Source organism: Callithrix jacchus, chromosome 10 (genome assembly GCF_049354715.1).
Source record: "Callithrix jacchus isolate 240 chromosome 10, calJac240_pri, whole genome shotgun sequence".
Classification (NCBI taxonomy): Eukaryota; Metazoa; Chordata; class Mammalia; order Primates; family Cebidae; genus Callithrix; species Callithrix jacchus.
In genome coordinates this window covers 911,788-938,911 of record NC_133511.1, presented here as the reverse complement: position 1 = coordinate 938,911, position 27,124 = coordinate 911,788, and the positions used below count along the sequence as shown (strand labels likewise).

At 30.6% G+C, this 27,124-nt stretch overlaps 1 pseudogene across 1 annotated transcript; it reads right to left on the bottom strand.

Annotated features, from left to right (window-relative positions):
• Positions 1-24,384: 24,384 nt before the first annotated feature.
• On the bottom strand, positions 24,385-26,679 carry LOC118151221 (ras-related protein R-Ras2 pseudogene; annotated as a pseudogene). Its single transcript, XR_013522793.1, has one exon. The product of XR_013522793.1 is annotated as a ras-related protein R-Ras2 pseudogene (transcript).
• Between the last annotated feature and the right edge of the window lie 445 nt (positions 26,680-27,124).

Sequence of the window (27,124 nt, the reverse complement as noted above, 5' to 3'; positions counted from 1 at the left end):
CGCCCCAGCTGCCGGCTTTGCCAGGCAGACCTACTGCCTGGCGTCCCGTGTCTTTTTATACTTGGGAGTTTCCCCGTTCTGTGGGCAACAAAGATCAGTCTGGAAATGCAGCACTGACTCACCGTTTGCGAATTCAACGCGGGCTCCAATCCTGGGTTGTTCTCACAGCGCCATCTTGAGTCCCCTCCTCGATAATATTTACATTTTATTCAATTCGCTTAAATATAAATTTTCTGTATTTTACATGAGAAAGCATATGGAGTTGGTGTATATACTCCAAAACAGAGTAGAAAAGGGCATTGTAGATTCTTTCATACAGATTATATTCAGAGCAATTTTGCTTTTAACATTTGTGTACCTAGATAATATTTAGATTTTTTTTGATTTGCTTAAATATAGAGTTTTTGTTTTTTACATGAGAGAGCATATGGTGTTGGTGTATATACTCGGAAACCGAGTAGAATAAGGCATTGTATATTTGCTCTGACAGATTATATTCAGAGCAATTTTGCTTTTAAAATTGGTGTACCTAGATAATATTTAGATTTTTTTTGATTCGCTTAAATATAGAGTTTTTGTTTTTTACATGAGAGAGCATATGGTATTGGTGTATATACACGGAAACCGCGTAGAATAAGGCATTGTATATTTTTTCTAACAGACTATATTCAGAGCCATTTTCTTTTAACTTTGGGGTGCCTAGATATTATTTAGATTTTTTTCTGTTCGCGTAATAATAGAATTTTGGTATTTTACATGAAAGAGAATATTGAGTTGGTGTATATACAAAAAACAGAGTAGAAAAGGGCATTGTATATTTTTTCTGCCAGATTATATTCAGAGCAATTTTTCTATTAACATTGGGGTGCCTACATAATATTTAGATTTTCTCAATTCACGTATAATTAGAATTTCGGTATTTTACATGAGAGAGCATACTGTGTTGGTGTATATACTCCAAAACAGAGTAGAATAGGGCGTTGTGTATTTTTTCGCACACATTATATTCTGAGAAATTTTGTTTTTAACTTTGTGGTGCCTAGATAATATTTAGATATTTTCGATTTGGGTGAAATTAGAATTTCTGTATTTTACATGAGAGAGCATACTGAGTTTGTGTATATACTCCTAAACAGAGTAGAATAAGGCATTGTATATTTTTTCTAACAGACTATATTCAGAGCTATTTTCTTTTAACTTTGGGGTGCCTAGATAATATTTAGATTTTTTTCGATTTACGTAAAATAAAATTTCAGTATTTTACATGAGAGAGCACACTGAGTTGGTGTATGTACTCCAAAACGAAGTAGAATAAGGCATTGTATATTTTCTCTAACAGACTATATTCAGAGCCATTTTCTTTGAACTTTGGGGCGCCTAGATATTACTTAGATTTTTTTTGATTCGCGTGAAATTAGAATATTGGTATTTTACATGAGAGCGCATATTGAGTTGGTGTATATATTACAAAGCAAAGTACAAAAGGGCATTGTATATTTTTCCTGACAGATTATATTCAGAGCGATTTTGCTTTTAACATTGGGGTGCCTAGATAATATTTAGAGTTTTTTCGATTCACGCAAAATTAGAATTTCGGTATTTTACATGAGAGAGCATACTGATTTGGTGTATATACTCCAAAAAAAAGTAGAATAAGGCATTGTATATTTTTCCTAACATACTATATTCAGACCCCTTTTCTTTTATCTTTGGGGTGCATAGATATTAATTAGATTTTTTTCAATTCGTGTAAAATCAGAATTTCGGTATTTTACATGAGAGAGCATATGGAGTTGGTGTATATACCCCAAAAGAGAGTAGAATAGGGCATTGTATATTTTGCCTGACAGATTACACTCAGACCAATTTTGTTTTTACCATTGGGGTGCCTAGATAATATTTAGATTTTTTTCGATTCTCTTAAGTATACAATTTCTGTATTTTACATGAGAGAGCATATGGAGTGGTGTATATACTCCAAAACAGAGTAGAATAGGGCATTTTATATGTTTTCTGACATATTATATTCAGAGAAATTTTGTTTTTAAAATTGGGGTGCCTAGATAAGATTTAGATTTTTTCGATTCGGGTAAAATTAGAATTTCTGTATTTTACATGAGAGAGCATACTGAGTTGGTGTATATACTCCAACACAAAGTAGAATAAGGCATTGTATATTTTTTATAACAAACTATATTATGAGTCATTTTCTTTTATTTTTGGGGCATCTAGATATTATTAAGATTTTTTACCGATTCGCGTAAATTTAGAATTTCAGAATTTTACATGACAGAGCATATTGATTTGGTGTATATACTCCAAAACAGAGTAGAATACGGCATTGTGTATTTTTTCTGACAGATTATATTCAGAGCAATTTTGCTTTTAACATTGGAATGACTACATAATATTTAAATTTTTTCAATTCGGGTAAAATAAGAATTTTTCTATATCACATAAGAGAGCATACTGAGTTTTTGTATATACTCCAAAACAGAATAGAAAAGTGCATTCTATATTTTTTCTGACAGATTATATTAAGAGCAATTTTCATTTTCACATTGGGGTGCCTAGGTAATATTTATTTATTTTGCGATTCGCTTGAATATAGAATTTTGGTATTTTATATGAGAGAGCATATTTATTTGGTGTATATACTCCAAAACAGAGTAGAAAAGTGCATTGTATATTTTTTCTGACAGATTATATTCAGAGCAATTTTGCTTTTAGCATTGGGGTGCCTAGATAATATTTAGATTTTTTTTCGATTCATGTAAAATTTGAATTTCGGTATTTTATATGAGAGAGCATATTGAGATGGTGTATATACTCCAAAACAGAGTAGAGAAAAGCATTGTACATTTTTTCTGACAGACTATATTCAGAGCAATTTTGCTTTTAACAATGGATTGCCTAGATAATATTTAGATTTTTTTTGTTTCAAGTAAAATTAGAATTTCGGTATTTTACATGAGAGAGCATACTGAGGTGATTTATATACTCCAAAACAGAGTAGAATAGGGAATGTATATTTTTTCTGACAGATTATATTCAGAGCAATTTGGTTTTTATCATTGGGGTGCCTAGATAATATTTAGATTTTTTTCGATTCACGTAAAATTAGAATTTCAGTATTTTACATGAGAGAGAATACTGAGTTGGTGTATATACTCCAAAATAGAGCAGAATAAGGCGTTGTATATTTTATCTAACAGACAATATTCAGAGCCATTTTCTTCTAACTTTGAGATGCCTAGATATTATTTGTTTTTTTTTCGATTCGTGTAAAATTGGAATTTCTGTATTTTACATGAGAGAGCATATTGAGTTGATGTATATACTTCAAAACAGAGTAGAATAAGGCATTGTATATTTTTTCTAACAGAATATATTCAGAGCCATTTTATTTTATTTTTGGGGCGCCTAGATATTGAGATTCGCGTAAAATTTGAATTTTGGTATTTTAATTTAGAGAGCATATTGAGTTGGTGTATATACTCCAAAACCGAGTAGAACAAAGCATTGTATATTTAATCTGACAGATTATATTCAGAGCACTTTTGCTTTTAACATTGGGGTGCCTAGATAATATTTAGATTTATTCGATTCTGGTAAAATTAGAATTTCGTTATTTTACATGAGAGAGCATACTGAGTTGGTGTATATACTCCAAAACAGAGTAGAATAAGGCATTGTATATTTTCTCTAACAGACGATATTCAGAGCCATTTTCTTTTAACTTTGGGCTTCCTAGATATTATTTAGATTTTTTTTGATTCGCATCAAATTAGAATTTCGGTATTTTACGTGAGAGAGCATATTGAGTTGGTGTACATACTCCAAAACAAAGTAGAATAGGGCATTGTATATTTTTTTTGACAAATTATATTCAGAGGAATGTTGCTTTTTACATCGGGTTGCCTAGATAATATTTAAATTTTCTTCGATTCATATAAAATTAGAATTTCGGTATTTTACATGAGAGAGGAAACCGAGTGGATGTATATACTCCAAAACAGAGTAGAATAGGGCATTGTATATTTTTTCTGATAGATTATATTCAGAACAATTTTGCTTTAACACTGGGATGCCTAGATGCTATTTAGATATTTTCGATTCGGGTAAAATTAGAATTTCTGTATTTTACAAGAAAGAGCATACTGAGTTGGTGTATATACTCTAAAACAGAGTCGAAAGGGGCACTCTATATTTTTTCTGACAGACTATATTCAGATCTATTTTGCTTTTAACATTGGAGTGCCTAGATAATATTTAGATTTTTTTCGATTTGCTAAACATAGAATTTCTGTATTTTACCTGAGAGAGCATATGGAGTTGGTGTATATACTCCAAAACAGAGTAGAATAGGGCATTGTATATATTTTCTGACAGACTATATTAAGAACCATTTTCTTTGAACTTTGAGGCGCCTAGATATTATTTAGATTATTTTCGATTGCATAAAATTAGAATTTCTGTATTTTACATGAGAGAGCATATTGAGTTAGTGTATATACTACAAAACAAAATAAAAAAGGGCATTTTATATTTTTTTGACAGATTATATTCAGAGCAATTTTACTTTTAACATTGGGGTGCTTAGGTAATATTTAGATTTTTTTCGATTCGCTTTAATATAAAATATCTGTATTTTACATGGGAGAGCATACTGAGTTGGTGTATATACTCCAAAACAGAGTCTAAAAGGGCATTGTATATTTTTTCTGACTGACTGTATTCAGATCTATTTTTCTTTTAACATTGGGGTGCCTAGGTAATATTTAGATTTTTTTCGATTCGCTAAATATACAATACCTGTATTTTACCTGAGACAGCATATGGAGTTGGTGTATATACTCCAAAGCAGAGTAGAATGTTGCATTGAATATTTTTTCTGACAGACTATATTCAGAGCCATTTTCTTTTAACTTCGGGGCTGCTAGATATTATTTAGATTATTTTCAAGTCGCATAAAATTAGAATTTCTGTATTTTCCATGAGAGAGAATATTGAGTTGGTGTGTATACTACAAAACAGAATAGAAAAGGGCATTTTATATTTTTTCTGACAGATTATACTCAGAGCAATTTTACTTTTAACATTGGGGTGCCTAGATAATATATTTTTTTTGATTCGCTTTAATATAGAATTTCTGTATTTTATGTGAGAGAACATACTGAGTTGGTGTATACACTCCAAAACAAAGTAGAATAGGACATTGTTTATTTTTTCTGACAGTTTATATTCAGAGAAATTTTGTTTTTAACATTGGGGTAGCTAGATATTATTTAGATATTTTTCGATTCACGTAAAATAAGAATTTCGGTATTTTACATGAGAGAGCATACTGAGTTTGTGTATATACTCCAAAACAGGGTAGGATAAGGCATTGTATATTTTTTAAAAGACTATATTCAGACACATTTTCTTTTATATTTGGGGCGCATTGATATTCTTTAGATTTTTTTCGATTCGCGTAAAATTTGAATTTCGGTATTTTACATAAGAGAGCATATTGAGTTGGTATATATACTGTAAAACACAGTAGAAAAGGGCATTGTATATTTTTTCTAACAGATTATATTAAGAGCAATTTTGCTTTTAACATTAGGGTGCCTGGATAATATTTACATTTTTTTCGATTCGCTTAAATATAGAATTTCTGTATTTCTCAAAAGAGAGCATATGGAGTTGGTGTATATACTCCAAAACAGAGTAGAAAAGGGCATTGTATGTTTTTTCTGACAGATTATATTCAGGGCAATTTTGTTTTTAACATTGGGGCGCCTAGATAATATTTAGATTTTTTCAATTCGGGTAAAATTATAATTTCTATATTTAACATGAGAGAGCGTACTTAGTTGGTGTATATACTCCAAAACAGAGTAGAATAAGGCATTGTATATTTTTTCTAACAGACTATGTTAAAAGCCATTTTCTTTTAACTTTGAGGCGCCTAGATATTATTTAGATTTTTTTCCGATTCCCGTAAATTTAGAATTTCGGTATTTTACATGAGAGAGCATATGGAGTTGGTGTATATACTCAAAACAGGGTAGAAAAGGGCATTGTATATTTTTTCTAACAGATTATATTTAGAGAAATTTCGCTTTTACATTGGGGTGCCTAGATAATATTTAGATTGTTTTCGATTCACGTAAAATTAGAATTTCGGTATTTTACATGAGAGAACATACTGAGTTGGTGTATATACTCCAAAACAGAGTAGAATAAGGCATTGTGTATTTTTTCTAACAGACTATATTCAGAGCTATTTTCTTTTAACTTTTAGAACGCCTAGATATTATTTAGATTTTTTTCGATTCGCGTAAAATTAGAATTTCGGTTTTTTACATGAGAGAGCATATGGAGTTGGTGTATATACCCCAAAGCAGAGTAGAATCGGACATTGTATATTTTGCCTGACAGATTACACTGAGACCAATTTTGTTTTTAACATTGGGGTGCCTATATAATATTTAGATTTTTTTCGATTTGCTTAAATATGGAATATCTGTATTTTACATGAGAGAGCATATGAAGTTGGTTTATATACTCCAAAACAGAGTAGAATAGGGCATTTTATATGTTTTCTGACATATTATATTCAGAGAAATTTTGTTTTTAACATTGGGGTGCCTAGATAAGATTTAGATTTTTTCGATTCGGGTCAAGTAAGAATTTCGGTATTTTACATGAGAGAGCATACTGAGTTGGTGTATATACTCCAACACAAAGTAGAATAAGGCATTGTATATTTTTTATAACAAACTATATTCAGAGTCATTTTCTTTTAACTTTGGGGCGTCTAGATATTATTAAGATATTTTACCGATTCGCGTAAAATTAGAATTTCGGAATTTTACATGACAGAGCATATTGAGTTGGTGTATATACTCCAGAACAGAGTAGAAAAGGGCATTTTATATTTTTTCTGACAGATCATATTCAGAGCAATTTTGCTTTTAACATTGGGGTGCCTAGATAATATTTAGATATTTTTCGATTCGCTTAAATATAGAATTTATGTATTTTACATGAGAGAGCATATGGAGGTGGTGTATATACTCCAAAACAAAGTAGAATAGGGCATTTTATATGTTTATTGAAAGATTATATTCAGAAAAATTTGTTTTTAACATTGGGGTTCCTAGATAATATTTAGATTTTTTTGATTCTGGTCAAATTTTAATTTCGGTATTTTACATGAGAGATCTTATTGAGTTGGTGTATATACTCCAAAACAGATTAGAATAAGGCATTGTATATTTTTTATAACAGACTATATTCAGAGCCATTTTCGTTTAACTTTTAGGCGTCTAGATATTATTAAGATTTTTTACCGATTCGCGTAAAATTAGAATTTCGGTATTTTACATGAGAGAGCATATTGAGTTGGTTTATATACTCCAAAATATAGTAAAAAATGGCTTGTATATTATTTCTGACAGATTATATTCAGAGCAATTTTGCTTTTAACATTAGCGTGCCTAGATAATATTTAGATTTTTCTCGATTCGCTTAAATATAGAATTTCTGTATTTCACATGAGAGAGCATATGGAGTTGCTTTATATACTCCAAAACGGAGTAGAATAGGGCATTGTATATTTTTTTGACAGATTATATTCAGAGCTATTTTGTTTTAAACATTGAGGTGCCTGGATAATATTTAGATTTCTTCAATTTGAATAAAATTAGAATATCTGTATTTTACATGAGATAGCATACTGAGTTGGTGTATATACTCCAAAACAGAGTAGAATTAGGCATTGTATATTTTTTCCAACAGACTATATTCAGAGCCATTTTCTTTTAACTTTGGGGCGACTAGATATTATTTAGATTTTTTTCGATTCGCGTAAAATTAGAATTTCGGTATTTGACATGAGAGAGCTTATTGAGTTGGTGTATATACTGCAAAAAAAAGTAGAAAAGGGCATTGTATATTTTTTCTAAGAAATTATATTCATAGCAATTTTGCTTTTAACATTGGGGTGCTAGATAATGTTTAGATTTTTTTCGTTTCACGTAAAATTAGAATTTCGGTATTTTACATGAGAGAGCATAATGAGTTGGTGTATATACTACAAAACTGAGTAGAATAAGGCATTGTATATTTTTTATAGGAGTCTATATTCAGAGCCATTTTCATTTAACTTTGGGGCGCCTAGATATATTTTAGGTTTTTTTTGATTCCCTTAAAATTAAAATTTCGGTATTTTACATGAGAGAATATATTGAGTTGGTGTATATTTTTCAAAACAGAGTAGAAAAGAACATTGTATATTTTTTCTGACAGATGACATTCAGAGCAATTTTGCTTTTAACATTCGGGTACCTAGATAATATTTAGATTTTTTTCGATTCACTTAAATATAAAATTTCTGTATTTTACATGAGAGAGCATATGGAGTTGGTGTATATACGTCAAAACAGAGTAGAATAAGGCATTGTATATTTTTTCTAACAGACTATATTTAGAGCCATTTTCTATTAACTTTGAAGCGCCTAGATATTATTTAGATATTTTTCAATTCACGTAAAATTAGAATTTCGGTATTTTACATGAGAGAACATAATGAGTGTTGTATATACTCCAAACAGAGTAGAAAAGGGCATTGTATATCTTTTCTGACAGATTATATTCAGAGAAATTTTGGTTGTAACATTGAGGTGCCTAAATAATATTAAATTTCTTTCGATTCACGCAAAATTTGAATTTCGGTATTTTAAATGAGAGAGAACACTGAGTTGGTGTATATACTCCAAAACAAAGTAGAAAAAAGCATTGTATATTTTTTTGACAGATTATATTTAGAGCAATTTTATTTTTAACATTTGGGTGCCTAGATAATACTTAGGTTTTTTCAATTCGGGTAAAATTTGAATTTCGGTATTTTACATGAGAGAGCATACTGAGTGAAAGTATATACTGCGAAACAAAGTAGAATAGGGCCTTGTATATTTTGTCTGACAGATTATATTCAGAGCAATGTTGTTTTTAAAATTGGGGTCCCTAGATAATATTTAGATTTTTTTCGATTCATGTAAAATTAGAATTTCTGTATTTTACATGAGAGAGCATATTGAGTTGGTGTATATACTCCAAAACAGAGTAGAATAACGCATTGTATATTTTTTTAACAGACTATATTCAGAGGCATTTTCTTTTAACTTTGGGGTGCCTAGATATTATTTAGATTTTTTTCGATTCACGTAAAATTAGAATTTCGGTATTTTACATGAGAGAGCATTCTGAGTTTGTGTATATACTCCATAAAAGAGTGGAATAAGACATTGTATTTTTTGTATAACAAACTATATTCAGAGCCATTTTCTTTTAACTTTCGGGCACCTAGATATTATTTAAATCTTTTTCGATTTGCTTAAACTTAGAATTTCTGTATTTTACATGAGAGAGCATAGTGATATAGTGTATATACTCCAAAACAGAGTAGAAAAAAGCATTGTATATTTTTTCTGAGAGATTATATTCAGAGCAATTTTGCTTTTAACATTGGGGTGCCTAGATAATATTTAGATTTTTTTCGATTCACGTAGATTTAGAATTTCGGTATTTTACATGAGAGAGCGTGCTGAGTTGGTGTATATACTCCAAAACAGAGTGGAAAAGGGCATTGTATATTTTCTCTAAAAAAGTGTATTCAGAGCCATTTTCTTTTAACTTTGGGGCAAGTAGATATTATGTAGATTTTTTTCGATTTGCTTAAATTAGAATTTCAGTATTTTATGTGAGAGAGCATATTGAGTTGGTGTATATACTCTAAAACAGAGTAGAAAAGGGCATTGTATATGTTATCTGACAGATTAAATTCAGAGCAATTTTGCTTTTAACATTGGGGTGCCTAGATAATATATAGATTTTTTTCGTTTCGCTTAAATATAGAATTTCTATATATTACATGAGAGAGAATATTGAGTTGGTGTATATACTACAAAACAGAGTAGAAAAGGGCATTGTATACATTTTCTGACAGATTATATTCAGAGAAATTTTGCTTATAACATTGGGGTGCCTAGATAATATTTAGATATTTGTCGATTCACGTAAATTTAAAATTTCGGTATTTTACATGAGACAGTAGCCTGAGTTGGTGTATATACTCCAAACAGAGTGGAATAGGGCACTGTATATTTTTTCTAACAGTTTATACTTCAGAGCAAATTTCTTTTAACACTGAGGTGCCTCGATAATATTTAGATATTTTTCGATTCACGTAAAATTAGAATTTCGGTATTTTACATGAGAGAGCATACTGAGTTCGTGTTTATACTCCAAAAGAGAGTAGATTAGGGCATTGTATATTTTTTATGAAAGATTATATTAAGAACAATATTGTTTTTAACATTGGGTTGCGTAGATAATATTTAGATTTTTTTGATTCGGGTAAAATTAGAATTTCTGTATTTTACATGAGAGAGCATATTGAGTTGGTGTATATACTACAAAACAGGGTAGAAAAGAACATTGTATATTTTTTCTGACAGATTATATTCAGTTTAATTTTTCTTTTAACATTGGCGTGCCTAGATAATATTTACATTTTTTTCGATTCACATAAATTTAGAATTTCGATATTTTACATGAGAGAGCATATGGAGTTGGTGTATATACACAAAAACAGAGTACAATAGGGCATTGTATATTTTCTCTGACAGATTATATTCAGAGCAATTTTGTTTTTATTATTGTTTTGCCTACATATTTAGATTTTATTCGATTCACGTAAAATTAGAATTTCTGTATTTTACATGAGAGAGCCTATTGAGTTGGTGTATATTCTCCAAAACAGAGTAGAATAAGGCATTGTATATTTTCTCTAACAGACTATATTCAGAACTATTTTCTTTTAACTTTGGGGCATCTAGATATTATTTAGATTTTTTTCGATTCACGTAAAATTAGAATTTCTACATTTTACATTAGAGAAAATATTGAGTTGGTGTATATACTCCAAAACAAAGTAGAAAAGGGCATCGTATATTTTTTCTGAGAGATTGTATTCAGAGCACTTTTGCTTTTAACATTGGGGTGCCTAGAAAATATTTAGATTTTTTTCGAATCACGTAAAATTAGAATTTCGGTATTTTACATGATAGAGCATACTGAGTTGGTGTACATACTCCAAAACAGAGTAGATTAAAACATTGTATATTTTTTCTAACAGACTATATTCAGAGCCATTTTCTTTTAACTTTGGGACACCTTGATATTATTTAGATTTTTTTCGATTTGCGTAAAATTAGAATATCGGTATTTTACATGAGAGAGCATATGAAGTTGGTGTATATAGTAGGAAACAGAGTAGAGTAAGGAATTTTATATTTTTTCTGACAGATTATATTCAGAGCAATTTTGTTTTAACATTGGGGTGCCTAGAAAATATTTAGATTTTCTTCGATACGCTTCAATATAGAATTTCTGTATATTACATGAGAGAGCATATGGAGTTGGTGTATATACTCCAAAACAGAGTAGAATAGGGCATTGGATATTTTGTGTGAGAGATTATATTCAGAGAAATTTTATTTTTAACATTGTGGTGCCTAGATAATATTTCGATCTTTTTCGATTCACGTAAAATTATAATTTCGGTGTTTTACATGAGAGAGCATACTGAGTTGGTGTATATACACCAAACAGAGTAGAAAAGGGCTTTGTATATTTTTTCTGACAGATTATGTTCAGAGAAATTTTGTTTTTAACATTGGGGTGCCTAGATAATATTTAGATTTTTTTCGATTCTCTTAAATATAGAATTTCTGTATTTTACATGAGAGAGCATATGGTGTTGGTGTATATACTCCAAAACAAAGTAGAATAAGGCTTTGTATATTTTCTCTAGCAGACTATATTCAGAGACATTTTTTTTAAACTTTGGGGTGCCTAGATATAATTTAGATTTTTCGATTCACGTAAATTTAGAATTTGGATATTTTACATGAGAGAACACATTGAGTTGGTGTATATAGTACAAAACAGAGTAGAAAAGGGAATTGTATATTTTTTATGACAGTTTTTATTCAGAACAAGTTGGTTTTTGACATTGGGGTGCCTAGATAATATTTAGAATTTTATCGATTCGCTTAAATATAAATATCTGTATTTTACATGAGAGAGCATATTGAGTTGGTGTATATACTCCAAAACAGAGTAGAATAGCGTATTTTATATTTTCTCTGACAGATTATATTCAGAGCAATTTGGTTTTTAACATTGTGGTGCCTAGATAATATTTAGATTTATTCGATTCAAGTAAAATTAGAATTTCTGTATTTTACATGAGAGAGCATATTGAGTTCGTGTATATACTACAAAACAAAATACAAAAGGGCAGTGTATATTTTTTCTAACAGACGATATTCAGAGCTATTTTGCTTTTAACATTTGGGTGCCTAGATAATATCTAGATTATTTTTGATTCACGTAAATTTATTATTTCGGTATTTAACATTCGAGAGCATACTGAGTTGGTGTATATACTCCAAAACAGAGTAGAAGAAGGCATTGTATTTTTTTTCTAACAGACTATATTCAGAGCCATTTTCTTTTAACTTTAGGGCGCCTAGATATTATTTAGATTTATTTCGATTCACGTAAAATTAGAATTTCTGTATTTTACAAGAGAGAGTATATTGAGTTGGTGTATATAATACAAAAAAGAGGAAAAAAGGGCATTGTATATTTTTCTGACAGATTATATTCAGAGCAATTTTGCTATTAACATTCGGGTGCCTAGAAAATATTTAGATTTTCTTTGATTCACGTAAAATTAGAATTTTTGTATTTTAGATGAGAGAGCATACTGAGTTGGTGTATATACTCCAAAACAGAGAAGTATAGGGCATTGTATATTTTTTTTGACAGATTATATTCAGAGGAATTTTGTTCTTAACATTGGGGTGTCTAGATAATATTTAGACTTTTTCGATTCGGGTAAAATTAAAATTTCGGTATTTTACATGAGAGAGCATACGGAGTTGATGTGTATACTCCAAAACAGAGTAGAATAAGGCATTGTATATTTTCTCTAACAGACTATATTCAGAGCCATTTTCTTTTAACTTTGGGGTGCCTAGATATTATTTAGATTTTATTTGTTTTGCGTAAAATTAGAATTTCAGTATTTTACATGAGAGAGCATACTGAGTTGGTGTATGTACTCCAAAACAGAGTAGAATAAGGCATTTTATATTTTTTCTAACACAGTATATTCAGAGACATTTTCTTTTAACTTTGGGGCACCTAGATGTTATTTAGATATTTTTTGATTCGCGTAAAATTAGAATGTAGGTATTTTACATGACAGAGCATATTGAGTTGCTGTATGTACTCCAAAACAAAGTAGAAAAGGGCATTGTATATTTTTTCTGACGGATTATATTCCAAGCAATTTTCCTTTTAATATTCGCGTCCCTAGATAATATTTAGATATTTTTCGATTCACATAAATCTAGAATTTCGGTATTTACATGAGAGACTGTACTGAGTTTTTGTATATACCCGAAAATACATTAGACTCAGGCATTGTTTATTTTTTCTAACACAGTATATGCAGAGCCATTTTCTTTTAACTTTGGGGCGCCTAGATATTATTTAGATTTTTTTCGATTCACGTAAAATTAGAATTTCGGTATTTTATATGAGCGAGCATATTGACTTAGTGTATATACTCCAAAACAGAGTAGAAAAGGGCATTGTATATTCTTTCTGACAGATTATATTCAGAGCAATTTTGCTTTCAGCAATGGGGTGCCTATATAATACTTAGATTTTTTTCGATTTGCTTAAATATAGAATTTCAGTATTTTCTATGAGAGAGCATATGGAGATGGTGTATATACTCCAAAACAGAGTAGAATAGGGCATTGTATATTTTTTTTGACAGATTATATTTAGAGCAATTTTGTTTTTAACATTTGGGTGCCTAGATATTATTTAGATTTTTTTGATTCAGGTAAAATTTGAATTTCGGTATTTTATATGAGAGAGCATACTGAGTTTCTGTATATACTCCAAAACAGAGTAGAATAAGCCATTGTATATTTTGTCTAACATACTATATTTAGAGCCATTTTTTTTAACTTTGTGGCGCCTAGATATTATTTAGATTTTTTTCAATTCCCTAAAATATAGAATTTCTGTATTTTACATGAGAGAGCATACTGAGTTGGTGTATATACCCCAAAACAGAGTAGAATAAGGCATTATATATTTTTTCTAACAGACTATATTCATAGCCATTCTCTTTTAACTTTGGGGTGTCTAGATATTATTTAGATTGTTTTCGATTCACGTAAAATTAGAATTTCGGTATTTTACATGAGCCAGCATATTGTGTTGGTGTATATACTCCAAAACAGAGTAGAAAAGGGAATTGTATATTTTTTCTAACAGACTATATACAGAGCAATTTTGCTTTTAACATTGTGGTGCCTAGATAGTATTTAGATTTTCTTCGATTCGCTTAAATATGGAATTTCTGTATTTTACATGAGAGAGCATATTGAGTTGGTGTATATACTCCAAAACAGAGTACAATAGGGCATTGTATATTTTCTCTGACAGATTATATTCAGAGCAATTTTGTGGTTAACACTGTAGTGCCTAGATAATATTTAGATTTTTTTGATCCGGGTAAAATTAAAATTTCTCTATTTTACATGAGAGAGCATCCTGAGTTGGCGTATATACTCAAAAACAGAGTAGAATAAGGCATTGTATATTTTCTTTGAGAGATTATATTCAGAGCAATTTTTCCTTTAACATTAAGGTGTCTAAATAATGTTTAGATTTTTTTAGATTTTCTTAAATATAGAATTTCTGTATTTTACATGAGAGAGCATATTGAGTTTGTGTATATACTTTAAAAAAGAGTACAAATGTGCACTGTATATTATTTCTGACAGATTATATTTAGAGCAATTTTACTTTTAACATTGGGATGGCTAGATAATATTTAGATTTTTTTCGATTCGCTTTTTTATAGAATTTCTGTATTTTACATGAGAGAGCATATTGAGTTGGTTTATATACTCCAAAACAGAGTAGAATAGATCATTGTATATTTTTCCTGACATATTATATTCAGAGCAATTTTGCCTTTAACATTGGGGTGCCTAGATAATATTTAGATTTTTTTCGATTCGCTTAAATATAGAATTTCTGTATTTAACATGAGAGAGCATATTGAGTTGGTTTATATTCTCCAAAACAGAGTAAAATAGGGCATTGTATATTTATTCAGACCGATTATATTCAGAGCAATTTTGCCTTTAACATTCGGGTGCCTAGATAATATTTAGATGTTTTGAATCACGTAAAATAAGAATTTTGATATTTAACTTGAGAGAGCATTCTGAATTGGTGTATATACTCCAAAACAGAGTAGAATAAGGCATTGCATACTTTTTCTAACAGACTATATTCAGAGCCATTTTCTTTTAACTTTGGGGCGCCTAGATATAATTAAGATTTTTTTTTGATTCGAGTAAAATTAGAGTTTCAGTATTTTACATGAGAGAGCCTACTGAGTTGGTGTATATACTCCAAAACAGAGTAGAAATGGGCATTGTATATTTACTCAGACAGATTACATTCAGAGAAATTTTGTTTTTAACATTGGGGTGCCTAGATAATATTAACATTTATTTCGATTCACGTAAAGTTAGAATTTTGGTATTTTACATAAAAGAGCATACTCAGTTGGTGTATATACTCCAAACTAGAATAGAATAAGTCATTGTATATTTTTTCTAATAGACTATATTCAGAGCTTTTTTCTTTTAACTTTGAAGCACCTAGATATTATTTAGATTTTATTCAATTCGCATAAAATTAGAATTTCGGTATTTTACGTGAGAGAGCAAATTGAGTTGGTGTATATACTCCAAAACAGAGTAGAAACAGGCATTGTATATTTTTTCTGATAGATTATATTAAGAGCAATTTTTCTTTTAACATTGGGGTGTCTAGATAATATTTAGATTTTTTTCGATTCTCGGAGAATTAGAATTTTGGTATTTTACATGAGAGAGCATACTGAGTTGTTGTATATACTCCAAAACAGAGTAGAATACGGTATTGTATATTTTTTCTGACAGATTATATTCAGAGCAATTTTGTTTTTAACATTGGGGAGCACTGATAATATTTAGATCTTTTCGATTCGGGTAAAATTTGAATTTCGGTATTTTAAATGAGAGAGCATAATGAGTTGGTGTATATACTGCAAAACAGAGTAGAAAAGGGCATTGTCTATTTTTTCTGATAGAATATATTCAGATCAATTTTGCTTTTAACATTGAAGTGCCTAGATAATATATAGATTTCTTTCGATTCGCTTAAATATAGATTTTCTGTATTTTACATGGGAGAGCATATGGAGTTGGTGTATATACTCCAAAAGAGAGTAGAAAAGGGCATTGTATATTTTTTCTGACAGATTATTTTCAGAGCAATTTTGCTTTTAACATTGGGGTGCCTAAATAATATATAGATTTTTTCCGATTCCCTTAAATATACATTTTCTGTATTTTACATGAGAGAGCATACTGCGTTGGTGTATATACTCCAAAACAGAGTAGAAAAGGGTATTGTATATTTTCTCTGACAGATTATATTCAGAGCAATTTTGCTATTAACATTCGGGTGCCTAGAAAATATATAGATTATTTTCGATTCTCTTAAATATAGATTTTCTGTATTTTACATGAGAGAGCTTATGGAGTTGGTGTATAAAATCCAAAACATAGTAGAATAGGGCATTGTATATTTTTTCTGACAGATTATACTCAGAGCAATATTGTTTTTCACATTGGGGTGCCTAGAAAATATTTAGATTTTTTTCAATTCGCTTAAATATATCATTTCTGTATTTTATTTGAGAGAGCATATGGAGTTGGTGTATATATTCGAAAATAGAGTAGAATAGGGCATTGTATTTTTTTTCTGACAGATTATATTCAGAGCAATTTTGTTCTTAACATTGGGGTGCGTAGATAATATTTAGACTTTTTCTATTCGGGTAAAATTAGAATTTCGGTACTTTTCATAAGAGAGCGTATTGAGTTGGTGTATATACTTCAAAACAGACTAGAAATGTGCATTTTATATTTTTTCTGACAGATTATGTTCAGAGCAATTTTGTTTTTAACATTGTTTGCCTAGATAATATTTAGATTTTTTTCGATTTGCTTAAATATAGAATTTCTCTATTTTACATGAGAGAGCATATGGAGTTGGTGTGTATACTCCAAAAAAGAGCAGAAAAGAGCATTGTATATTTTCTCTGACAGATTATATTCAGAGCAATTTTGTTTATAACATTGGGCTGACTACATAATACTTAGATTTTTTCGATTCCAGTAAAATTAGAATTTCTGTATTTTACATGAGAGAGCACACTGACTTGGTGTATATACTCCAAAAGAGAGTAGAATAAGGCATTGTATATTTTTTCTAACAGAATATACAGAGCCATTTTATTTTAACTTTGAGGCGCCCAGATATTATTTAGATTTTTTTGATTCGTGAAAAATTAAAATTTCAGTATTTTACAGAGAGAGCATATTTAGTTGTTGTATATACTCCAAAAAAGAGTAGAAAAGAACATTGTATATTTTTTCTTACACATTATATTCAGAGCAATTTTGCTTTTAACATTGGGGTACCTAGATAATATTTAGACTTTTTTCGATTCGCTTAAATATAGAATTTCTGTATTTTACACGAGAGAGCATATGGAGTTGGTGTATATACACCAAAACTAAGTAGAATAGGGCATTGTATATTTTTTCGGACCAACTATATTCAGCGAAATTTTGTTTTGAACATTGGGGTGCCTAGATAATATTTAGATTTTTTCGATTAGGGTAAATTCAGAATTTCTGAATTTTACATGTGAGAGCATACTGTGTTGGTGTATATACTCCAAAACAGAGTAGAATAGGGCATTGTATATTTCTTCTGACAGATTATATTCAGAGCAATTTTGTTTTTAACATTGGGGTGCCTAGATAATATTTAGATTTTTCTCGATTCACGTAAAATGAAAATTTCGGTATTTTACATGAGAGAGCATACTGAGATGGTGTATATACTCAAAAACAGAGTAGAATAGGGCATTGTATTTTTTTCTGACAGATTATATTCAGAGCAATTTTGTTTTTAACATTGGGGTGCCTAGATAATATTTAGATTTGTTTGATTCGGGTGAAATTAGAATTTCTGCATTTTACATGAGAGAGCATATGGAGTTGGTGAATATACTACAAAACAGAGTACAAAAGGGCATTGTATATTTTTTATGAAAGATTATATTCAGAGCAATTTTGCTTCTAACATTTGGGTGACTAGATAATATTTAGATTTTTTTCGATTCGCTTAAATATAGAATTTCTGTTTTTCAGATGAGAGAGCATATGTTGTGGTTGTATATACTCCAAAACAGAGGAGAACAGGGCATTGTATATTTTTTATGACAGATTATATTCAGAGCAGTATTGTTTTTAACATTGGGGTGCCTAGAAAATATTTAGATTATTTTCGATTCAAGTAAAATTAGAATTTCTGTATTTTACATGAGAGAGCTTACTGAGTTGGTGTATATACTCCAAAACAGAGTAAAATAAGGCATTGTATATTTTTTCTAACAGACTATATACAGAGCCATTTTATTTTAACTTTGGGGCGCCGAGATATTATTTAGATTTTTTTCGATTCGTGTAAAATTAGAATTTTGGTATTTTACATGAGAGAGCATATTGAGTTGGTGTATATACTCCAGAACAAAGTAGAAAAGGGCATTGTATATTTTTTCTGACACATTATATTCAGAGCAATTTTGTTTGTAACATTGAGGTGCCTAGAAAATATTTAGATTTTTTCGATTCGGGCAAAATTCAAATTTCTGTATTTTACAGGATAGAGCACACTGAGTTGGTGTATATACTCAAAAACAGAGTAGAATAAGTAATTGTTTATTTTCTCTAAGAGACTATAATCAGAGCTATTTTCTTTTAACTTTGGGGCGCCGAGATATTATTTAAATTTTTTTCGATTTGCGTAAAATTAGAATTTCGGTATTTTACAAGAGAGCATATTGAGTTGGTATATATACTCCAAAATAGAGTCGAAAACGGCACTTTATATTTTTTCTGACAGATTATATTTAGACCAATTTTGCTTTTAACATTGGGGTGCCTATAAGACATTTAGATTTTTTTCCATTCGCTTAAATATAGAATTTCTGTATTTTACCTGAGAGAGTATATGCAGTTGGTGTATATACTCCAAAACAGAGTAGAATAGGGCATTGTATAGTTTTTCTGACAGACTATATTCAGAGTAATTTTGATTTTATAATTGGGGTGCCTAGATAATACTTAGATTTTCTTTTATTCGCTTAAGTATAGAATTTCTATGTTTTACATTAGAGAGCATATGGAGTTGGTGTATATAATCCAAAACAGAGTAGAATAAGGCATTGTATATTTTCTCTAACAGACTATATTCAGAGCCATTTCTTTTTAACTTTGGGGCGCCTAGATATTATTTAGATTTTTTCGATTCGCGTAAAATTTGAATTCAGATATGTTACATGAGAGAGCATATTGAGTTGATTTATATACTACAAAACAGAGTAGAAAAGGGCATTGTATATTTTTTATGACAGGTTATATTCAGAGCAAGTTGGTTTTTAACATTGGGGTGCCTAGATAATATTTAGATTATTTTGATTCAAGTAAAATTAGAATTCCTTTATTTTACATGAGAGAGGATATTGAGTTCGTGTATATACTACAAAACAGAGTACAAAAGGGCATTGTATATTTTTTCTAACAGACTATATTCAGAGCTATTTTGCTTTTAACATTCGGGTGCCTATATAATATCTAGATTTCTTTTGATTCACGTAAATTTATTATTTCGGTATTTAACATTCGAGAGCATACTGAGTTGGTGTATATTCACCAAAACAGAGTAGAATTAGCTATTGTATTTTTTTTCTAACAGACTATATTCAGAGCCATTTTCTTTTAACTTTGGGGCGCCTAGATATTATTTAGATTTTTTTCGATTCGTGTAAAATTATAATTTCGGTATTTTACATGGGAGAGCATATTGAGTTGGTGTATATACTCCAAAACAGATTAGAAAATTGCATTGTATATTTTTTTAACCGATTATATTCAGAGCAATTTTGCTTTTAAAATTGGGGTGTGTAGATAATATATAGATTTTTTCGATTCGGGTGAAATTAGAATTTCTGTATTTTACATTAGAGAGCACACTGAGTTTGTGTATATACGCGAAAACAGAGTAGAATAAGGCATTGTATACTTTTTCTAACAGACTAGATACAGAGCCATTTTATTTTAACTTTGGGGCGCCTGGATAATATTTAGTTTATTTTCGATTGGCGTAATATTAGAATATCGGTATTTTACATGAGAGAGCACATTGAGTTGGTTTTTATACTCCAAAACAGAGTAGAAAAGGGCATTGTATATTTTTTTCTGACAGATTATATTCAGAGCAATTTTGCTTTTATCATTCAGGTGCCTAGATAATATTTAGATTTTTTTCGATTCGCTTAAATATAGAATTTCTGTATTTTACATGAAATAGCATAGGCAGTTGGTCTATATACACCAAAACATAGTAGAATAGGGCATTGTATAATTTTTCTGGCAGATTATGTTCAGAGCAATTTTTTCTCACATTCGGGTGCCTAGATAATATTTAGATTTTTTTCGATTCGCTTTTATATAGCATTTCTGTATTTTACAAGAGAGAGCATATTGAGTTGGTGTATATATTTTAAAACAGAGTAGAAAAGGGCATTGTATATTTTTTCTGAAAGATTATATTCAGAGCAATTTTGCTTTTAACATTGGGGAGCCTAGATAATATTTAGATTTTTTTCGATTCGTTTACATATAGAATTTCTGTGTTTTACATGAGAGAGCATATGGAGTTGGTGTATATAATCCAAAACAGAGTAGAATAACGCATTGTATATTTTTTCTAACAGACTATATTCAGAACCATTTTCTTTTAACTTTGGGGTGTCTAGATATAATTTAGATTATTTTTGATTCGGGTAAAAGTAGAATTTCAGTATTATACATGAGAGAGCATATAAAGTTGGTGTATATAAAACAAAACAGAGTAGAATAAACATTGTATATTATTTCTGACAGATTATATTCAGAGGAATTTTGTTTTTAACATTGGAGTGCCTAGATAATATTTAGATTTTTTTCGATTCATGTAAATTTAGAATTTCGGTATTTCAAATGAGAGAGCATACTGAGTTGGTGTATATACCCCAAAACAGAGTAGAATAGGGCATTGTATATTTTTTCTGACAGATTATATTCAGAGTAATTTTGTTACTAACATTGGGGTGCCTAGATAATATTTAGATTTTTTCGATTCAGGTAAAATTTGTATTTCTGTATTTTACATGAGAGAGCATAGTAAGTTGGTGTATATACTACAAAACAGAGTAGAAAAGGGCATTGTATATATTTTCTGACAGATTATATTCAGAGCAATTTTGCTTTTAACATTGGGTTGCCTAGATAATATTTAGATTTTTTTCGATTCACGTAAAATTAGAATTTGGTATTTTAAAAGAGAGATCATACTGAGTTGGTTTATATACTCCAAAACAGAGTAGAATAGGGCATTGTATATTTTTTCAGACAGATTTTATTCAGAGCAATTTTGTTTTTAGCACTGCGGTGCCTAGAAAATATTTAGATTTTTTCAATTAGGGTAAAATTAGAATTTCTGTATTTTATATGAGAGAGCATACTGAGTTTGTGTATATAGTACAAAACAGAGTAGAAAAGGGCATTGTATATTTTTTCTGACACACTATATTCAGAGCAATCTTGGTGTTAACATTTGGGTGCCTAGATAATATTTAGATTTGTTTCGATTCGCTTAAATATAGAAATTCTGTATTTTACATCAGAGAGCATAGAGAGTTGATGTATATACTTCAAAACAGAATAGAAGAGGGCATTGTATATTTTTTATGACAGATTATATTCAGAGAAATTTGTTTTTAACATTGGAATGCCTGGATAATATTGAGATTTTTTCGATTCGCGTAAAATTAGAATTTCTTCATTTTACATGAGAGAGCATACTGAGTTGGTGTATATACTCCAAAACAAAGTAGAATAAGGCATTGTATATTTTTTCTAACAGACTGTATTTAGAGCCACTTTCTTTTAACGTTGGGGCGCCTAGATATTATTTAGATTTTTTTTGATTCGCGTAAAATTAGAATTTCGGTATTTTATATGAGAGAGCATATTGAGTTGGTGTATTTACTTCAAAACAGAGTAGAAAAGGGAATTGTATATTTTTTGTGACAGATTATATTCAGAGAAATTTTGCTTTTAACATTGGGGTGCCTAGATAATATTTAGATTTTATTCGATTCGCTTATATATACAATTTCTGAATTTTACTTGAGAGAGCATATGGAGTTGGTGTATATACTCCAAAATAAAGTAGAATTGGGCATTGTATATTTTTTCTGACAGATTATATTCAGAGCAATTTTGTTTTTAGCATTGAGGTGCCTAGATAATATTTAGATATTTTTCGGTTCGCTGAAATATAGAAATTTTGTATTTTACATGGAGGAGCATATGGAGTTGGTGTATATACTCCAAAACAGTGTAGAGTAGGGAATTGTATATTTTTTCTGACAGTTTATATTCAGAGCAATTTCGTTTTTAACATTGGGGTATCTAGATAATATTTAGATTTTTTCGATTCGGGTAAATTTAGAATTTCTGTATTTTACATGAGAGAGCATATTGAGTTGCTGTATATACTACAGAACAGAGTACAAAAGGGCATTGTATATTTTTTTTGAGAGATTATATTCAGAGTAATTTTGCTTTTACCTTTGGGGTGCTTAGATGATATTTAGATTTTTTTGTTTCGCTTAAATATAGAATTTCTGTATTTTACATGAGAGAGCATATAGAGTTGGTGTATATACTCCAAAACAAAGTAGAATAGGGCATTGTATATTTTTTCTGACAGAGTATATTAAGAGCAATTTTTCTTTTAACATTGGGGTTACTAGATAATATTTAGATTTTTTTTCGATTCATGTAAAATTAGAATTTCGTTATTTTACGTGAGAGAGTATATTGAGTTGGTGTATATACTCCAAAACAGAGTGGAAAATGGAATTGTATATTTTTTCTAACAGACTATATTCAGATCCATTTTCTTTTTACTTTGAAGCGCCTAGATATTATTTAGATTATTTTCGATTGGTGTAAAATTATATTATCGGTATTTTACATGAGAGAGCATATTGAGTTGGTTTATATACTACAAAACAGAGTAGAAAAGGGCATTGTATATTCTTTCTGACAGATCATATTCAGCGCAATTTTGCTTTTAACATTCGAGTGCCAGCATAATATTTAGATATTTTTCGATTCGCTTAAATATAGAATTTCTGTATTTTACATGAGAGAGCATATGCAGTTGGTGTATATACTCCAAAACAGAGTAGAATAGGACGTTGTATATTTTTTATGGCAGATTATGTTCAGAGCAATTTTGTTTTTAACATTGGGGTGCCTAGATAATATTTAGATTTTTTCGATTCGGGTAACATTACAATTTCGGTATTTTACATGATAGAGCATACTGAGTTGGTGTATATACTCCAAAACAGAGTAGAATAAGGAATTGTATATTTTCTCTAACAGACTAAATTCAGAGCCATTTTCTTTTAACTTTGGGGCGCCTAGATATAATTTAAATTTTTTTTGATTCGCGTAAAATTAGAATTTCGGTATTTTACATGAGAGAGCGTATTGAGTTGGTGTATATACCCCAAAACAGAGTAGAAAAAGGCATTGTATATTTTTTCTGACAGATTATATTCAGACCAATTTTGTTTTTAACATTGGGGTGCCTATAAGATATTTAGATTTTTTTCGATTCGCTTAAATATAGAATTTCTCTATTTTAAGTGATAGAGCATATAAAGTTGGTGTATATACTCCAAAACAGAGTAGAATAGGGCATTGTATATTTGTTCTGACAGACTATATTCAGAGTAATTTTGTTTTTAAATTGGGGTGCCTAGATAATATTTAGATTTTTTTCGATTCGCTTAAGTATGGAATTTCTGTATTTTATATGAGAGAGTATATGGAGTTGGTGTATATACTCAAAAACAGAGTAGAATAGGGCATTGTATATTTTTTATGACAGATTATATTCAGAGCAATTTTGCTTTAACATTTGGTTGCCTAGATAATATTTAGATTTTTTTCGATTCGCTTAAATATAGAATTTCTGTTTTTCTTTTATTTTTTTTTGTGATAACAGATCAATCTTAATTCTAGCACCTGAAGCTATACAAGGGTATGCTCTGTAAACTTCATGGGACTGTTGTACACACTTGATAAAGTGACAACTGTGCAATACCACTTAGCATCTCAAAATCAGGAACATACTATTGAATTGCTTAAACACAATCCACAGAATTAAAAACAAAATCAGATGCCATCCACAGTTATACTAATTGTCCATTAAAAGCTTACACTTAATACTTGATATAACAATCAGTATCTAGCAGGGAACATTAGAAGTGATTTCAGAGTCTCATCCTGTTGTACTCTGTTGGGAAGGTTTCTTGAGTAGATATGTGACTGGCCAAAGATGGGTATAACCAAGACCAGACCAGCAAGTAAAAGCTCTACCACAGTTTCTCCAGTTTCCACTTGTTTTTCTTTGTCAGTTAAAAGTGAACAGTGAGAATTAAATACTTATCTTTACATATACACAAGGTATGCTGTGAAAGCATATCTGCTTACAAACATATAAAAATACTTGTTAACTAGTTTGATAAGAAAATAATGTATAAAAAGTATATAGCAAAACATTAATCATCTCTGACCCCGGAAAGATCAATTCCATATTTTATATTACAGCAAACAAAAACAGTTTTAATTTTTCAAATCCCTTATTCAGAAATACTTGAAAAGGAAGACAAACTATTTTTACCCTTAGCGTGGCTGTGAAAAAGAGTTAAATTAAAAAATCAAGTACACTGAAATGTTTAAGTCCTGAATGAGTCCAAATATTTGCCCATGTAGAATATTATCATCTTCAAGAGTAGGAGTAATAACACAGGCTTTTATGAGCAGTTTTTAATCCATAAATACGATAGGCATTTTGGTATTTTGGCCACCAGAAAACAAAAGCTGTAGTATCAGTAAAGGTCTGAGATGTTTCACTTTTGTAGATTCAATTCAGTGTATTTAAGGTTAACAAAGGCTGACATTGAAATTTTTAAAGATAGGCAAAAATTCACATTAAAAAAAAATCCCTATATTTCTATTTAGAGTAACAGTAGGCAGTATGATTCCAAAAGTTAAAAATTATTTCACAACCTGTGGCTTCAGCTTGGCAAACAGCTTAGATTCCAAAACTGATTCATCTCTATTAAAATGTAAGCACTTAAAAAAAGAGCATGTCTGTGTATATAGACACATATTTTAAAGGAATCAGATATCTTTGAAGCAGCCTTAGTGTTTCCTTTAAATTTGTCTGGAAATGACCATTGTATTAGCTTCACGGAAAGGACTGACTAGCCAGCTTCTTGGTCTAAGGCTAACATGGTGATCATTTGTCTAAGGCTAGAAAGGTACCAAATAAGATGTAAACTGAGGAGAGGAAGAGGAGATAAGGGCTTTTCCTGGCAGTTGGTAGCGAAAACTGAAAGGATTCTAGAAAATGACACAATGGCAGCCTTTCTTGTCTTTTTCTTTCCGTGTCGGTTCTGGTGAAGGAGGACATTCCTGCTCTTGAAATTTCCTGATAACCCGGACAAGTTCATGGAAAGCTTGATCTACATTCATCCTAATCTTTGCTGATGCCTCCATGTATGTGACCTTAAGTTGCCATGCTAACTGTTGTCCTTCTTCCTGTGTTACCTGTCTTTGATGATCCAGATCTGCTTTATTGCCAATTAAAATCATTGGAAACTCATCACGATCCTTTACTCTGAGAATTTGTCTTTGAAACTTATAGATTTCTTCAAAACTGCCTCTATCTGTGACTGAAAAGACCAACAGGAAGCCCTCGCCAGTCCTCATATATTGTTCTCTCATGGCTCCAAACTCTTCTTGTCCTGCTGTATCCAAAATATCTAGCCGTGCTGCTCTGTCATCTATCACACACTGCTTTGTGTAAGAATCTTCAATGGTTGGATCATAATCTGTTACAAAATAGGACTGGATGAACTGGATGGTGAGCGCCGACTTGCCCACGCCGCCACCGCCGACCACCACAAGTCGGTACTTCTCTTGGCCAAAGCCGTCCCGCCAGCCGGCCACGGCCATGGGGACGCCACAGAGCCCAGCCTGACCGCGCCAAGCCGCCGCTGCCGCCCGCCCTAGGCCCCGCTCCGGGGACGTGTGCGGCCGGCGGGCAGCAGGCGAGCGGCCGGGCGGGGGTCGCGGGCAGCGGGAGGTGTCGGGAGGACAGGTCCGCGAGGCGGCGCGGCGCCAGGGGCTGGCCGAGTACCGCCCGAGGTGCGGAGAAGTGGGGTGACGGCACGGGCCAGTGGCGGCAGCGGCTGGGGGGCGCACCAGAATTTGTTTTTCAGATGAGAGAGTATAGGGAGTTGTTGTATATACTCCAAAACAGAGGAGAATAGGGCATTGTATATTTTTTCTGACAGATTATATTCAGAGCAATTTTGTTTTTAACATTGGGGTGCATAAAAAATATTTAGATTTTTTTCGATTCACGTAAAATTAGAATTTTTGTATTTTACATGAGAGAGCTTACTGAGTTGGTGTATATACTCCAAAACAGAGTAGAATAAGGCATTGTATATTTTCTCTAACAGACTATATTCAGAGCCATTTCCTTTAAATTTGAGGCATCTAGATATTATTTAGATTATTTTCGATTCGCGTAAAATTAGAATTTCGATATTTTACATTAGAGAAAATATTGAGTTGGTGTATATACTCCAAAAAAAAATAGAAAAGGGCATTGTATATTTTTTCTGACAGATTTTATTCAG